This window comes from Drosophila virilis, chromosome 3, assembly GCF_030788295.1.
Source record: "Drosophila virilis strain 15010-1051.87 chromosome 3, Dvir_AGI_RSII-ME, whole genome shotgun sequence".
NCBI lineage: Eukaryota > Metazoa > Arthropoda > Insecta > Diptera > Drosophilidae > Drosophila > Drosophila virilis.
Window position 1 is genome coordinate 22328155 of NC_091545.1, and position 17910 is coordinate 22346064.

The 17910-nt window shown below is 39.0% G+C and overlaps 1 long non-coding RNA gene across 1 annotated transcript in view; it reads right to left on the reverse strand.

The window, feature by feature from the left end:
* LOC116650593 (uncharacterized) overlaps positions 1–17910 on the reverse strand; it is a 268500-nt gene that overhangs the window by 171700 nt on the left and 78890 nt on the right. The window contains exon 3 of the long non-coding RNA XR_004303596.2: positions 4198–4267. This is a non-coding gene — a long non-coding RNA (uncharacterized lncRNA). The remainder of the gene's footprint in view (positions 1–4197; positions 4268–17910) is intronic.

Consider the following 17910-nt stretch of genomic DNA (forward strand, 5'->3'; position numbering starts at 1 on the left):
TGCAATTCATCAACTGTCAAATCCCATTTAATTTTAGATTATAGCAAATAATTATAGAGCCAGTCAGCCAGGCAGCCAGGCAGTCGGGCAGGCAGTTAAGCACTCAGCCAGGTAAACCTCTCCAGGCTCAAACCGCCCAGACCGCGCCTATCAAGCACTTGTGCGCCACGACACGATAACAACAACAAGAACAACAAAAACAACAAGGATAACAAGCCAGAACACTCAAAAGCCACTTGGCTACACCAAAGGAGCAGATAACGCCCAGAACTGCCTCCTACCCAAAATGGCAGTCAAGGTTGCAATTGTTGCCTGCCCGAGTGTTTTGAGGCAGGACTTTGCATCTGGGCGGGTTTTGCTGAATGCACAGTGTGCTCATGCTTACCTTAAATTTAAACGAGTACTTAAATGTCTTTCCTTGAATATTTACTTGTAATTTTGTTCTCCTATATAATTAAATTAATTTTTAGGCAAATGAAAAGAATTAGCTATTTGTTTTCCACATATATATTTATTGGTTCGGTTTGCCTTTTGCAGATATGTGAGAATACAGAAGCTCGTAAATGTTGATTTTGATGAAAATATCTTAGCTAACAAAATAGTTTGCCATACAAAATCCTTCCTGAGCAACTATATAACATGGAATTGCATACTTTGTGGGGTCGCAAATGTCTACTTTTAGGCACATTTCATGACATTCATATAAAAGGATTCAACTCTTTTAACAACCTTACCATAAGTTAGCTAAATGTTTACCCATAGATAAAGTAAAAAATCGGCCTTTAAAATATTATATAAAACTCAAAAATTGCTAGTTATCTATAAAAGTCTAGATTATGATATTACAAAAAGCAGCTTTCTGTCTATATAACTTCTCTATAAAACTTCCAATTTGGTGCTTTTGTGCCACTGTGCCACCTCGGCTCAGGAGAGCAGCAAATTTTATGGGCCAATGTTGCTGAGTGCAGCGAATTTGAACTGTGGCTGTGACGACGCTGACGACCAACAAACAAAGTTTTGTCTAGCGATTGAAAATTGCTGTGGCTGCTGTGAGAATCAGTTGGCTCGGCTGCAATCCGGCATAGAACGCAGACAACGCACAGTGGTCCAATGCAGTTAGTGCTACGCTCGTCTGGATTTATTTACATTTGAATTTTTGAGCAAGTTGATGAAATTTGCGCGTCGAGCAAACTATGTCTGGCCGACCGCTTGTTTAACCAGCAGCAGGCCGGCAATGGCCATCAATAAAGGTGGCGACTGCTTTTGTGGTGGCCTTTTGTGTGCATATAATTAAAAATGCTGCCAGCCCTAGCCGAAAAGGGTAAATAGAGTGTAGGGCCGGTTCTGGCGAGGAGACCGGCACAGCCAGCAAACAAACAAACGAACAAATAAACAAACAAACACACAAAATCCAAGCGATTGAAGGCTGCTGCATTTTTGCAAGTGCTTGCAGAAATTTGTTTGGCCATTAGAAATATTCATGGCTGAAAATTATTCAATTAAAGTTTCAGTCAGGTCAACAGCAACAACAACAACAACAACAACCACAACAACAGAACGGCATTGTTGGCAGGCAGACAGGCAGCTGGGATTAGGCAGCAGTCAGAGGGCGGGAAATGCACCCAGTCAGGCGGGCAGGCAGACCAGAAGTCAAACACAACAAATACATAATGAGCAGTCAGGCGGCACAGCAGCTCTCACACTCACACACACTTACACACGCACGCACACCGATAGAGCAAAGCACACACACACAACAGACCGAGCACACAGGATATCCGGGAATGTGCGCGAATCGCTTCACAAGCGGCTGGCAAAATTAACAGCAAATGCGCTTTAAATGGCAACAATGGCAAATACCAGAGTTGCCATTGCCGCTCTATTGACCCAGTGCACCAGTGTAGAGAAGATAGTGCACATATATATATCTATGCGTGTGTATGTGTGTGTGTGTGTGTGTGTATGGCAATGCCACGCCTAGTGGGCAATGAGCGGAACTTTGGTTTCGAGCGGACATGGAAATGCACAGGGGCCCGTTTTGACGGCTTTGAAATATCAGCTAAAAGGAAGCTCTAACAGATTATACTTGGCACTTGAAATGCTCTATAGAGGAGAAAGGCGAAGGGCAAGAGTAAAAGAGACAAGGCATGCTGACGCCTGCCAACAATATAAGTAGGCGCTCAGAGGCGAGATAATCAAAACGACTATGAAATGCTCTGTAAATTAAATATCTTCAATGGAATTTTAAGCTATTAGGCAATAAAATAAAAAAATAAAGATACGATATTAAATATAATTATCTGAATAAATAAGAAAAAACTTGGGTCAGGAAGTAAATTTAATTAATAGAAATAAATTTAAAATTATAAAAAAGCAAAGGAGCAAAACACACGCAATTCTTTACTTTTCGAAGCAATAATTTTTTTTGAGCCTCGGTTCGTGATCCTGATTTTATACAACTTAAATTCTGGCTCTAAAATTAATTTATAATCAACTTTCAATTTTTATAAGTTCATATATTTGCATTTACATATTTGATCCATCGAAATTATTGAATTATTTTTGGGGGGATTTATTTAAATTATTAAATTATTGAATTGCTGTTTTGTAATATATATATGTATATATTCAGATTGATTTAGAAAATTAAATAAAGTTTATATTAAATTTTTTTTTACTATCGATTTATCGAAATTACTTATATTTATCATTTAAGATGAATTAAATATTCCCAAATAAAAGTAGAAATCGGGTGGTAAGAAAAATCGTGCAAGTCCGGTTTGATGATGTCTTTATACAGATACAGAAAAGTTGATAAGGTTTAGTTTTTCATCTTCACTAAGTTCTGAACGTAGATATAAGAGATTTTAGCATTTACTAAAACAAAACTAAGTCTAGCTCAAAATAGTGTTTGCTACTGATGGCTATTTTCTAACAAACATTTGCACCATTTAATAACAAGCAACTTTTACTAAATAAATCTACATATAAGTACGTAGCAAATATGATATTAATCGACTTCAGTTTATTCAATGCGTATTAATGTAGTGCATAATAAAGATTCATAGAGCACAGTGCAAACAAACGTTGCATAAAAGTTAATATAACGCATGTTGAGTGGATATGATGGCGGTCTTTGGCATTAGTAATCATATTTTTGCCAAGCAATTGCAAATACCACGAACACCCACACGCACACACGCACACACACACACACACACGAGCAAACGAGAGTGGCACACGATATGAGCAGTTTTTAGATTTATATATATATATGTATATACATATATATATATATATACATATATGCATATATATGTATAATATATGCCAGACTGGCAAACAATAAGAATTCAAAGAGACATGCATATATGAGGTTCTGGCGAAGGGAGTGAAATCTGGCGTTGGGGTTGTTGTTCAGCCTGGACTCGTACTCGTTCTCGTACTCATCTTTCTAGCTTTCTGTTACTGTATATGCATATATTAGTTATTAATGCGTACGTGTAACGCATATTGAGAAATGCCGCAGCGCCAGATACCCAATTTGCCAGTTTACTATATGAGAGACATGTGTGTGTGTGTGTGTGTGTGAGTTTTGTGTGTATGTGTTTGCGTGGCAGATTTATGTGGTTTTTGCAGCAAAGAATGCATAATGTTTGCTTCAGCTATATTTGAAATATGCCAGCTATGAGATTTGTGGCGCGACGTCGTAGACGGTCGGACTTGTACTTGGACTTGGACCCCATTAAAGATTCATTCATTTGCGCCAACCTTTTTACTTGACTTACAGCGCGCAGCCCGTGTTGTGGTTGCACTTTACCAAAGGGGCCAACAGTCGGATGCGATTTGTTGTTTAAGCCCGCCACGGATGTGGTTACAATGGGGTCCGGGCAACTGTTATTACAGGCGGGGCCATTAAAATGCACCTTAAAGTGCTGCGTCTTTAAGACATTTGCTTGAAATGTAGATACAAAATCAAGCAACTAGTCACAGCTGAGGTAAGCAGGCAAAACATTGATTGATGATTTTCATTTAAAAGCCTCTGCTTGCCGTTTTCAGTCCCAACCCTATGATAGATGGTTTTACATACTTTTTCATTCTCGGGCCGTAAAAATATTTGCATACTTCTACATTACTGATTTGATTAAACAAATACTCTTCTTTATATAAAAATATATATTGTAAATATGCACTCACCCAAATATTCATATGCACTCGACGGAATTTCTTAGCAAAACCTATTAAGTAGTAGATCATCACATTGTCACTAAAAGAAGAAAACAAGATGAAAGCGGATTAGATTAACTGCTGGAGAACGAAAGTGTGAGAAAGAGGGAAATCTATTATTCTTATAGTAGGGCAACAAAATTAGTCAGAGCAAGCAGGTTAGGATTTAGTTAAAGTATAGACAGCCGCATATTTTATTCCCCATTCGTGTTTTGCTTTTCTTGGAAACATCCTTTATAGCAACTTTTGCAAGAATACGCTCCGCATAAACTTTTTCTATTACACTCAAATAATATTTTCGTAACATAAGCAAAAAATGGAATTTAATTAATTCACTTGCCTATTTCACGAGCAGCTGGCTTCACTTATTGAATTAACAACTTGCATATGCTCCATCAATCGTCATACTTGAAACGTTTTGGCCGTAGCCCTCGTAATAGAATGCCTGAAGTGTATGTAAATCAAAACCTCGCCACTTATTAGTTTTCCATATAATTTACAGAAATTCAACTTTTGCCAATTATGCGAAACTAGAATAAAAATGCAAATTTCAAGCAACTCGTGTCCGCTGGCAACCAGAAAGCGCAAAAAAAATTATATAAAATGAACAGAAACTTTATTTTCAAGAGCTAAAACGAGCCGAATCTAACTCCAACCCAACGTCAGATAAGCTTAACAAATTTTTTAAAATAAATTACAGAGTAGAGCAAACAAATTTGCATATATATACAGGAGATGCGGTGGGCTGCGGTTGGGGCCGCCGACAAAATGGTTTACTTCTTTTTTTTTTTTTAGTCTTTTTCACACCACAAAGCAAATCAAGGAAAATTTTTGAGAGGCCTCACTGCCCAGACAGAAAAATGAGTTATTGCACATGTTGGAGCCAAGTTCGGGTGGGGGAAGGAGGGCCTGCGTTGGAAATGAAAAGAGCCTAGAAAAACTCCGTCTAAAGGTCGCAACACTTTTGATTATATCAAGGCAAAGGCAGAGAACCCCAGTTATGCCTGAAAATGGGCGGCCAGACGATGCAAAAAACGAAAAAAATACTGGAGCAAAAAAGTTAAAACAAAAATTTCGAGCCTTACGCTTAATAAAGTAGCCGACATCGGGGTGAGGAGTGAGCGCTGGCTTTTGGGGTCGAGGCCCAAGAAATGCTCGGGCACAAACTTTATTAAAACTCTTGAATTAAATGAATTAGTCAACCATATAGCCCAGCTTGGATGCTGCCCAAAGATGGACTGGGAATGTGGCTTAGCCTGTGCCCCTCCCTTTACCCCTTTCACGTTTCACCCGAATCTCGACTCCCGACAACCGGCTGCCCGGACTTCATCCAGCGCCTTTATCTATTTCTTCTTCAGTGCGGCTTGAAAAACAATTTTCGTAAGCAAAAGTGTAATGAGCGTAGAAATGAACTTTAGACTCAGTTGGTCTAAGCCCCCAACCAGTCGGGGCGTGGCAAGGGCAGCAAATTAAATGAAATCCTTGCGCCAGCGTCTTCGTGGTCGTCGCCGCCGAAAAAAGGAAGCATTAAAATATCAGTGCAAAGCAGGAAAGGGCTAAACGACTAAAACTTTACCAAAAGTATGGCGAACCGAAAACCCACACCCCGCACCCCACACCTCACACCCCAAACACCCAGCTAAACCAGAAGCAAAGCCGAGTCAAAAGTTTTGTGCCTTTTTGTTACTGATTTGTACAATTTTCTCAGCACATTTTTCTTATGATTTCTTTTTTAATTTAATCCAAAAGACATTGGTAAATTGCTGTTAAAATGTAAAACAACAAAAAAAAAAAAAATTAAATAAATAAAATAAAATAACTTTTCAGGCATACGATGGCCAGCAGCAAACACTATGCAGCACGGAATTCAGATGAGGCTAAAGTATTGCTGATACATTATGTTTTTGCAAAATATTAACTCATATTTAAAGAGCTATTATAAAATAAAATTAAAAAAATTGGGGCGACTGTCCTCGGCATATATATTATCATAGGACACATGGCTTTGCAGATATGTGAGGAGAAAAGATAATAGAAAAGTTTTCTATATCAAAATTCATATTTCGACCGATTGTATCTATAGAGCGACGTGATAAACTACTCCAATGTTGCTAAGAATATCCATCTATGTAAGCAGCATGGTAAGAATTGTAAATGGCAAATTTGGTCAAGATCTTCTGCTTAATCTTGAAGCTTGAAGTCTTATGAAATCTCTATATTATATAGTGATCCGATCTGTTTAGTTTAGGCAAATGTTCTTCTTTCCTTTTTTTTGTAGACCAGTGTAATTATGCGAGAACCCTTTTTTGAGAAACCCTTCACGAAGTTGCTTAGCCGTTGACAACTGTCGGCCAGTTTGGTTGTCGGATTCTTTGGGTTTTGCATAGTTTCGAAAAAAAAAGAATTCCTCAAGCAACAACTGGAAATTGAAACTTGATTATGTGCAGAGCGAGGGTCTGAGAAAGTTGCATTGCGCGGGGGTGGAGGCTGGGGCTGGCAGCGTTGTCAGGCGTAGATATTTATGCTCTTTGCCAAAAACTTTGCAGCCCTCAGAACCGTCTCGTCTCGTCTGTCCGCCGTCTGCTATAAAAACAGCTCTTAAAACTATTTGCTGGACGAGCTGCGCATTAAAAGCAACTTCCTTATATATGCTGTACATCTTTTCGGCATCATAAAACTTGATAGTTGATGTTTTACTTTTTCGCTTGCAATGTTTGCCAAACGAAATACAAACCAGCAAAATTTTATGTCTAACTGCAACTGAGTGAGTTTTATATGCGCATTATTTATTCATGCTCAATGCATGCGCAATTAAAATTTGTGAATTAGTCACAAAATCGATTTGCCAAAATTGGCAGCAGCAGCAACTGGCCCCCTCCCCCACCTCCGCGAAACACACACGCCCCCTTTTAAATTGGCAGTTCAAATGAAGCAGCAGCAGCTGAATTTCGATTCGGTCATAACTTTTTATACACTTCGCTTCATATGAGTTGCTCCTCCTCTAAGCTTGGAATCAAAGTTTTGCTGCTGTTGCAAGGGGGGATGTCTTATTTTTATGGCAGTTGTGCATTTAGTTAGCTTGCATGCTGCTCCCGAAAGGGGTGAAAGTGGAGAAGTGGGGGACGAAGGACGGCAAAAGTTGTGAAAATTCTGATTCTATTACATAAATTATGACTTGCATAGCGCCCAGCTCAGGTAAATCATTATACAAAGCGACTTTATTGCAACAATTTTTAATCCCGGAACGTTTATAACGATTTATATCAGACAGTTTGTGGTAGGCTTATGGTAAGTTGTCTTATTACTATTGAGATGATCATTTCCGATCATTATCATAGAGATCAGCTTCTGATAACGATCAAATTGAGGCTAATCTTGATTCCTCTGTAGCCTTAACCTACCATATTGATCAGCTTATGAAGGCATACAATCTGAAGACAGAGACCAATCGTGTCCAGATCATGTACCTTCATTCTACTATAGTGATCAGTTTTTATAGATCTATATAGATTTGCTGAGAATCAATTGCAAGTTGACCACATTTATAAGCCCTAATTCAACAGAAAATATGATTCGCAACTGTCCCCTTCTGTTTGCCAAACAACGCATTCCACTCGATTTATTACTTTGACAGCTAAAAACTTTTGTGCTCAACAGCTCCCATTAACAGACAGAAAAAAAAAACAAAGAAAAGGTGAGAGCGTGGCAAATGAGAAACTTTTGCACAGTAGACTCAACTCAAGAGTTTAAAGTTCAAAAGCTTTTGTAGGTTATGCAAATTAGAAATTAATAATACGAGCGAGATAGACGCACACACGCACACACAGCTAATACACTTTAATACCGATACGCACATAAATTAGGCTCCGGTTCAACGTTTTTATCAACGTGCCTGATTCGGTGCGTCGGCAAGAGGAAAGGCGGCAGCACAGGGATAACGGCGGGCCAGCACTCAATGCCACAAAATTATGATAAATGATTTGGAAATGCGCACAAGCGGGCAATAGAGCGACCAGCAACAACAGCAGCAGCAGCAGTGGCAGTGGCAGCAACAGCAACAAAAACCCGCAACAAGAACAACAAAAGGCTGAGAAGGAACCAACAACAGCAACAGAACCACAACGCAGAACCGAACATATCCTTTTCCTGTGCTGTGCTTGTTGTTATTGTTGTTGTTGCTATTACTGCTGTTGTAACTATTGCTGATGTTGTTGCTCTCAAACCGGCTGGCGAAAAACTTTTCGAGTTGAAGGAAATGTAATTTTTTGTTGTTGTGTTCGCCCTGCACACAAGATGACAGCGCATTGAGGACGATGAGGAAGTCGCTGCCTAAAATCAGTGAACTAAAACGAACGCTGAGAGGGTGCCGCATTTGGTTTCTGAAAACTATTTCTATTGCTACAAGTGCATGCTGTGCACAACAACAAGACACACACACACACACACACAGACAGACAGTTGTATAGAAAAAGCTGGCACCACCGCAGAGCCAAATTCGTAGGACAGGAAGCGCACATCATAAAATATTGATATTTTGCTGCTTTGATTTTTCAGCGCACTGTTTAAGTAATGGCTGCTCAGGAGACGGTCTGGTCTGGCCTGGCCTGGCCTGGCCTGGTCTGGTCTGGTGTGGTCTGGCCTGATCTGGTGTGGCCTGCTGTGTGTGCCATGACAATTCTCATGCTTGCCATCCGTTCTGCACTTTTTGTCGCTTTGCCGCAGAGCAGCCGTCTCAACCTCAACCTCAACCTCAACCTCAACCTGAGCGATGTCAGGTCTCTAACACCGACAAACGCCAACGAGCGCAACAATCCACGAATTTAGTTTCCTTTTGGGGTTTTCCAAGCGCCACTAAAATGCCAACTGTGTATGGTAGACAAAGGAGCACAATTTTAAGAGCTTCTTGGTTCGAGATGTTTCTCGGATAGGCAAAAGCTGTGCTTAGTTACAGCCGCCTGGCCAGATATTGGAAGCCGGAGTGTGGGATAACCGCAGCGCAAAGCGTACGGCTGGGATATACCAGACTGGAATAACTTGTCTAGAATCACATGGGGAACAGGTTGTTCGCTTGACAAATTTCGCTAATATCGAATACAACAGCAACACGTATGTTAGAGTTGGAAAATGAAATTGCATTTAATATTTATGTGCATGCTCTTTAAGATCTAAACAAGGAAGCTACGGGCAAAAGAAGATATATACATTGAAAAAAAAAAAAAAAACACATTAAAGGAAGAAACTGAACTGAGCTATCGATCCATATAAATATGCTTCTCCCACAGTAGTACCTACGTTCCCAATACGAACTACTTCACTTTTATTTACTTTGATTATTTGCCTGTTTCTCTCTAAAAAATATTTTTTATGTTTATTCATTAACAGTCGACAAAATTAGTGTTAACGTATATATAATTATTATACACTTTAATACATATATATATATTATTATATACATAATTACAGCAATAGGCATAAGAAGGAGAATAAATTACAATTAACAGTTTGTTTTTTTTTTTTTTAATTTATGGCCACATAACAATTGCAGTCGCAATAATTATAACTGAATGGCATATAAAAATCGTTTAAAATATGAATTTCAGCAGTCAATTTCTATCTCCCTCTTTCTCTCTCTGTCACCCCCTCTCTGTGTACTTGTCATTCAAATGCAACAAATTGAACTACCAATGAACTGAGCTTATTGCCATAACCATCTTTCAATTATGATTTAACAATTAAATATGTTGAAAGTGCACATGAATATGCACTTAACAGTCAGGGATTAATCGACCAAAATGTGCATCGTCATTATGGGCACAAATATGTATGAGTATTTATATGTATATGTATATATATTTATGCTGCTCTATAAACCAAAGTAAATTTGCTGTTCGTTTGGATTATATGTTGTGTAATGTAAGAGATGTGCAAGCAAATGGCATTTCAATAAACAAAATCAATCAACAGAAGCAACAAGGCTAACCAGCCAAACCGACCCCGAGCCCAACGCCTCTGTGTTGGCTATCAACAACATTTAATCAAAACCCAAATAACCCAGAACTTCTGGCCAATGCGAGCAGCTTGTTCGCCTTTATGAGTGAGTATATTTTGGGAATCAGCTCATTTCGACAACATTTCCGGCAACTAAACCATGTTAGGAATGAAAATTGAACTTGTCCTTGCACCCAGACTCCACCCACAGGAAGTGGAGGATATGTGGCTCGCTCTCGGTGGATGGGCCGGGGCTGGGGCTGAGGCGATAATATACGTTAGATCCAAGTGGCATGAGCAAAGCCAATGTCAAATCTATAATATGACATAAAAATGAAAAGCAAATGACATGGGTTCAGCCATGGTTTCGGATACGGTGCACAGCCTCAGGGGCTGCGGTTGCCATTGCTATCTGGAGATATGCCAACTATTACAAATTGATTCTCCACATTCATCGCAAGTTGATTTCCTTGTTGTGTTTGTGCCTGTTTAAAATGCGTGGCTGCAATGGCTTTAAAAGGGCGAAATTCCCTCAGCTCTCAGCGCTTGGTTAATGTTGCAACATTTTTTTATTGGCCCTGTCAAAGGTTTTCTACATTTTATTGTTGGCCATAAACCCGCAACGAGAATGACAACAACAACCAGTCACAATTAAAGAAGTCTCGGGGGCCTAGTAACGAAAATTGACTGAATGGCAAGCAGAGTCAGCCAGCAGTCAACAGCCAGCAGCGACGAATGCTGCTCCTGTCAGTTGTCCTGAGTGCCTGCGAGTGGTTCGTCCTGCACAACAAGTGACAAGCTGTAAAAATTACATCGCCTGCAATAACCGAAATGTGTAGCACAGTGTATGCTAGTTGGATAGCTACGATACTAGCTGCTGGCTGGTAGGTGTACGAGCAGCCGTAGGGCCAACGATTTGCACACTTGAACGTGACTCACTTTGCTAAATGGTGCGCAACACCAGCAAAGCGAATGCTGTATACAACAAGGGTCGATGGGGGAAGAGGAAGGACAGGGGGAAAGGGGGTCCAGTCTCCACGTTGTCGCCTCGAAGACAGCGACGAAAAACAATGAAAACTTTTATATATACCAGCTTTAATATCATTTTCAGCGAGCATTATAAATTTACCAGCCAGTTGGACAATAAGAATAGAGAACTTCAAGAACTTTGAACAAATACAAAAATTCTAAAAATATATAATTTAAATAATTCTTGGCAAAATATTTCCTATTTAAATTCTTAAAGTTTAAATAGGCTCCCTTTGTGAATATTTTATTAATTTTTGATTAATTAGCCGCCAAATGATCTGTGTATATTTCACGCCACATATTCGTTTGCCTCCACCCAAGACTAATCTGTTAATGAAACTGCTTTTGTTAGTGCATTTAAAATTCGGCATGCTGTTAGAAAACTTTTACTGCTTGTTACTGTTACGCTTGTTCTATAAAATATGCAGTAACAGCAGTCGAAACAAATGTACAATTTGTTCGACGCTTGTTGTTTTCAAACTCTAATTAACCACATCAAGAAATCTATGCGAAATTTGCGTGAATGGGCGGCGGCAAGCGGCGAAACTAGGTAGGGGTCGGTTGGGTTTCGAGTGTCTAAGCGATGCTTATATAAATGTTCTAAGTACGTGTTTAATATGCCAGACAGATAGCAGTTAGCAACGAAATTGTATTTGTACACGTGTCAGCGCGCCCAAAAAGCAAGCAATGCTAATTTCATTCACGTAATGGACCCAAAGAAATTTCATTGGAAATTGTCAAGTGTTGCTTTTCGTTGGATTTGATTTTAGAAATCAATAATGTCCAATCAGCCGCCAAGACGACAACGAAAGCTGTTTAATACAGACTGCTAGACAAACATAAATAAAGATGATACGCATAAAAGTCCAATAGTAATTGCCATTGGGCAGCAGCTTAACTATTTCAGGGCCACACTCGACGCCATTTTAATTGTGAGCCAAAAGCTTGAATATAATGAAATGAGTGTTAAAACTGAACTGAAATGCGCAACTAAAGGAATGGCCAGTGAATGTGGCGTTTGCACAATTTCAAATACTCAATAAAAATGTAAAATGCCATAAATAAGTAACTCAACGCACAGCATATTTGTTTGGCAATTTTATTAAAAGCTTTCGAGCATTTAAAATGTAAAAACCTTTTGGAAACGTGCTTCAAAAACCAGATCGACTCACCATAATGGCGGCAGTTTATTTAAATTTATATATATGTATATATATATATATATATATATACATATACAAATTTTTGTGCTCTGCTCTCGCTTTTTTTTCAGTTTTTCAGTTGTTTTCAGTTAACATTTCTGGGCGTGTGCACTTTAATTATGCATAACTATGTGTATTTGAAATGGTTTCTGAGCTGAAACTTTAAACGAATTAAGGCACACTCACCCAGCCACACACACACACATTAAATATTTAAAGGGCATTGAATTTATGCAGGAAAAAGCATCAAATTATAAATTTCAAGTGAAGACCCAAAGCAAACTTGAAATTAACAAACGCCTTACAACCTTTGCGCAGCTTTGAACCTACGTAAGAGAAAACTAATCACACATCACAAACGCCTTCTTGTCGCTTACAGAGATATTTGCTGTAATCTTTTGACATTAACAAACCATGCCGATAATAATAATAATAATATCCAAATATCGAAATGAACAAACAAAATGCACCAACAGTACACACCCACGCCACAGCGCCCACACAGAAAGGGTAACACGAGGCGTATACATATAAATAAATTCGTTTGAAATGAAGCTGTGCCATCTCTCGATTGTTGTGGGGGGCGGGTTTTGGGGTACATTTGTTCTAAGCTTTTTTTGGCAAACAGCTCTCAACATTTATTACGAGGCCAAGGAGTTGTTCAATTACCGCCAAGAATAATGGAGGGCAGCCAAAAACCGAAACACGAAACGCAAATGAAATATAAAAATGTGGCCAAGAGTAAAAAATAAAAATAAGAAAACCCGCCCCCAGCTCAAAACAAAACGTAGCAAATGATCTTCGTTGGTTTCGATGCTTTCTCAATGGCTTTTGCTTTTTGTTGTGTTCAATATCAAGCAAGAAAAATGCCATCGAGGCGAGTGAAAGAAAAGCGCAAACCTTTTGCCCGAAACAAAACTTATTTGCCTCCGTTGTTTTTCTTTGACCCACTCCGCAACTGGCTACACACACCGTCCCCCCCCACCCACAGCATAACCCAGTACAGAGCCACCCCACCACCACTTGCGAATGCTTTGCATAATTCTTGGCATGCAAATTTTTCAATTGAACACAAAAGGAATAAAGCAAAACGCCCACAGTGCCTCACACAAGGCAAGTCAGTTGGCAGTTGCCCGTTACCCGGGAAATGGTTGGAAAAGTGTCGAAGCTGTTGCCGTTGCCATGTTGCCCGAGCCCAACTCCCACCTGCTATCGCGCCTCAATCCCTGCTGAAACTTTGTTCAATATTTTTGCATGCCTGCGCCGCCCAATTTTTTTTTTCTGCCCCCCCTCCTTTATATGCCCTTTAATATAACAAAGTCTGTGGACTTTTTCATGTTGAATGAGCTAAGTGCGAGTAATGGCAAATATGCAGATCATATTCGGTTTGTTCTTGTTGGTCTACAATTTTAATTAATATATAAGGGAATTTATTGAAAAAAATATTGATTAAATAAACTTTAGAGCATTCGAATTTCAGCGTAGTTGAATATAATTTCAATTTCTTAAACATTTTTTTTTGTCTTTTACATTTTGCACTTCTTTGAGTGCAAAGTGGAGAAAAAACAAATTTTTATTGGAATGGGAATGGGGGAACGGAGCAGGGGGGTTGGGGGCACCTCGACGACGTTTGGGTTCGTGCGGCGTAATATTATTATTTGATAAAGATGCTAAAAGTAACGAAAACACATTTTCTCAGTTAAAAGGGGTCGTTAGGGAATGAAATATGCGCACGTACGCACAGGGGCTGTTGCCAAGTAGGGGGCGTTGTGGGGCAGCGACAGGGGCTGCCAAGCTATCGGAGCAGTACGATGGCGCAACTGCATGCACATGGGTGTTCGGTGTGTTGTGTTTCGGGGGCGTGGCTTTGCACAGCATGCGGCTTTATAGTCGATTTTTATCACAGCATTTGAATTATTATTTCAGGAAGCGCGCTATTTGCGCATCGCGCTTTTTGCGGATACGATATTTTTTCTGTCTTTTTTTTTTTTTAAATATTTTTTATTCTGTGTCGCCGCCGCTTGCCTTTCATGTATTTGCATATGAATGCGGCTCGACGGCAGCGGCGGCGGCGGCGGCGGCAATATTTGTAGCCTGCTTTGAGGCGTCGCCGTCGCCTATGCGGTACGTGTGGAAAATCAGTTTTAATGCTAAAATATTAAACGTGTACTCGCCAACAGGCGACACTGGCTCAGCGGCGAATTATGCGCAGGGCTGCAGAAAGCGCCTATTGAAAAAAAAAACTATATATTTATATTAAATTTATACTCTTGTGGAGGGTGCTATAATTAAGTAATGAAATGTGTAGCGCACAAAAGAGGACATCTCCAAACCCACAACATGTATATATAGCAGATCAGCAGTACATATGTCGAGAGTGTTCAGATCGCACGACTATATCTCATATCTGCTATTGGAACGTTCGGTTGAAAAGTAAATATTTGGATGGACAACTTTTTTGGTTTATCAAGATATCTTGAACAAAATTATTTCATCAAATTCAGCAGTTACGAGCTACACTATGCTCACTTATCAGCAGTAAGGCAATTGTCATTAAGGGTATTAATTAGTTTAAACATATGCACAGAAATTTTTCTTTTAAGGTCAAGTCAATTATTGACATTGAAATTCCTATAAGTTCGCGTGATTTATTTCTATGCTCCAATTTGCTGAAATTATTTATTTACGTATCTATTGTATATATATTCTGCTATTGAATAACGTAATTGCTTTGCAGCCCTGATTTCTTTTGTATGTGTTTGACAAATTAATAAAAAATACAGAGTATGAGTGCTAAAGAAAAGCCAAGGCACAACAAAGGGGAGTCTATATATGGGAGTTGAAAAGAAAAGGGGAGTCTTTGTGCGGATCTGGGGTCGCATCAAAAAGCATAACTGTTATTGTAAGAGATTTCATGTAAATATTGCATGTAAACGTCGTAAATAAGGCGCTTTTAGTGAAGCGCGCGTCCGTGCCTGGGCCCTGGTCTATACAACAGCTTAAAGATAGGTTGCTACACCGTCAGGTTTATTGTTTACCGAGCACAGAGCACAGTGCCAAAGAGCTGGGTGCGTTTGGGGAGGGGTTGCCGGCTGCACGGGAGGAAGGTAAATAAAAATATTTTGTGCGTGAGTGCGGTTTTTAAGCTGCGTGAAATTTTTCGCCCCTTTTTAACGTAACTGTAACTGTTATTGTTGTTGCTGTTGCTGCTGTAGTTGTTGTTGTTGTTGTTTTTCTTTTGTTGGCCCGAGTTGTATGGAAATTTGGGAATCCGTTTTTTATACACATTGTCTGGGCGCGCCAACGGCAAATTGACTTTTAAGGCATGCTCTCTGTACCTTTTGTCTGTGGGGCATCTATCGTGCTGGCATCGCCAAACGCCTCTGGGTTTTGTCTGTGGCATTGATTGAAGTTTATTTAAATTGTGCGTTGTATATGTTTATAAAATGTCAAAAATACAATTATTCCCAGTCATGTTTGAAGTCAAAATACAAAATTCTTGTCTGTGCCAAAGCAGCCAAAACGTTTAACAACATTTGTGGCAACGTATTTGCCATGAATTCCAAGCTAGGGCGAAAAATACCATTTGGCAATTTGGGTTAACATATGAAGCGCCATTTGGTTAAATTGGTCTAGACATTGGCTAATTTGACATTTTGTTGCAGCATTCATTTTTGTCTTTGCGCTTCAAATGCAATTATTGCAACAGTTTTTACATATTTAAAGAAATAACTTTATAGCTAGATATTTAGCATGGACTTCAGTCCAAATTATAAACTCACTCAGGGAACTGCTTTAAATTGCAATGGAAAATTCAAATATCTTTAGAATATGAACTTAAATTAAAATATACAAAGCATATTTCTAACCACAATTCAAATAGAAAATCTCAATTTGGTAACTAAGCATTAAAGTCAATCTCTTTGGCATTAGAAATTTTGCTAAGATAAATTGGGAAAATAAACACAATTTCCACACTTGACCGCACTTTAATTTTACGTATTGGCCTCATCATCAAATTTGACTTTGTACTTTTTTTAATTGCATTTTTTTTCTCTGTTCAATTTTTTTTTTAATATTTTGTTTGGCTTTTTGCCGTATCGAAAAGCAGAAACTCAACCAAGCAAAACATATTGAGCACAGCAAACAAATGTTAATTTAATCACAACAGAAATGAGAGCATAAACAAATAAACGTTAATTGAAACGAACTTTTCATAGACAATTTCTTGAGTGATTCCTAAAACTGAGCTCCAATGGTAGCAGACGAAAGTACTTATAAAAGCGTAAATGCATATTTAAAATGATTTTTGCCTTTTTTAATTGGGGCGCTGATGCGAAGACGGGTAGGGGGTGTGGTTGGGGTGAAGTGGAGTCACAAGCAATACAAATTCATGAGCTTAAAATGAAATATATAAATGTACATTCGGCCCCCGCTCACATTATTCATTCAGCCACTTGGCGTATTCGGTATTCAGTGAGTGCTCCTCAATTCTCTTGGCTACATTTTCGACAAAAATATTTCAGTTGTTTCCGTTTCCGTAGTTGCCGTCAGCTTAACAGCCAAATAATTATGAGTGACAAAAGTTACATGTATAAAAAATATGCAATAAACGAAAGCAAATATTGACAGAACATTGTTTGAAGCAAATATTGAATGCTCTTTCAATTGAAGCAAGGAAAAGATAAAAAACGATATTAATTGAATTATATAAGTAATTTTATATGGACAAATTTATCCAGCGTCGCCCGCTTCGAATGAATAATGATAATCTTATAAAAATATATTTAAAATTGAACAGTTTTGTTGTATTTGAACCAGCGACCACATGATGGTCCGACGTCGAGACGTCTTTTTTCTAAACCCCAACTAGAAAGTAGATCCTTTCAATATCTAACTGAAAGTAAGCTTCTGTAAATACTAGGATCAGTTAGTCAGTGAGTAAAACAGTTTAATCTGTGCCAAACAATGTCACATAGCTGTTATGATCTGTGTTGGGGGGGGTCTGTCAAAACAGATGAGTGCTTTTAAGGCGAGGCTTACACTCCAATAATTCGCCCACTGCCGCCCCAGGCAGTCCTGCCGATTTCCCAGCTTCACCGAGTTATATGGCTCGTTGGCATTTTACAGTCGCTGGCTCATTTATAAATTTATGAGCTCAACTGCCAGGGGAGTTATCGCGTTAAAATGCTGCACGCTCGCCTCTATTGCAGCACACAGATACAAAAATGAAGAAGAATAAAAATAAAAACAACAAAAAAAAAAAACCGGAATAAAATAAAAATTAGCAATAAAAAGTAGAAAAGCGTGTTTGTTTGTTAACAACTGCAGAACGAACAAAGTAAAATGTTTGGAGGAGCCAAGCAGAGGCGGCAGCGTCGAGGGGAGGCGGCACGGCGACATCAAATGGATTTCATGTCACGTTACACAAATGTGCCAAGGAATTAAAAATGAGTCGAGAGGC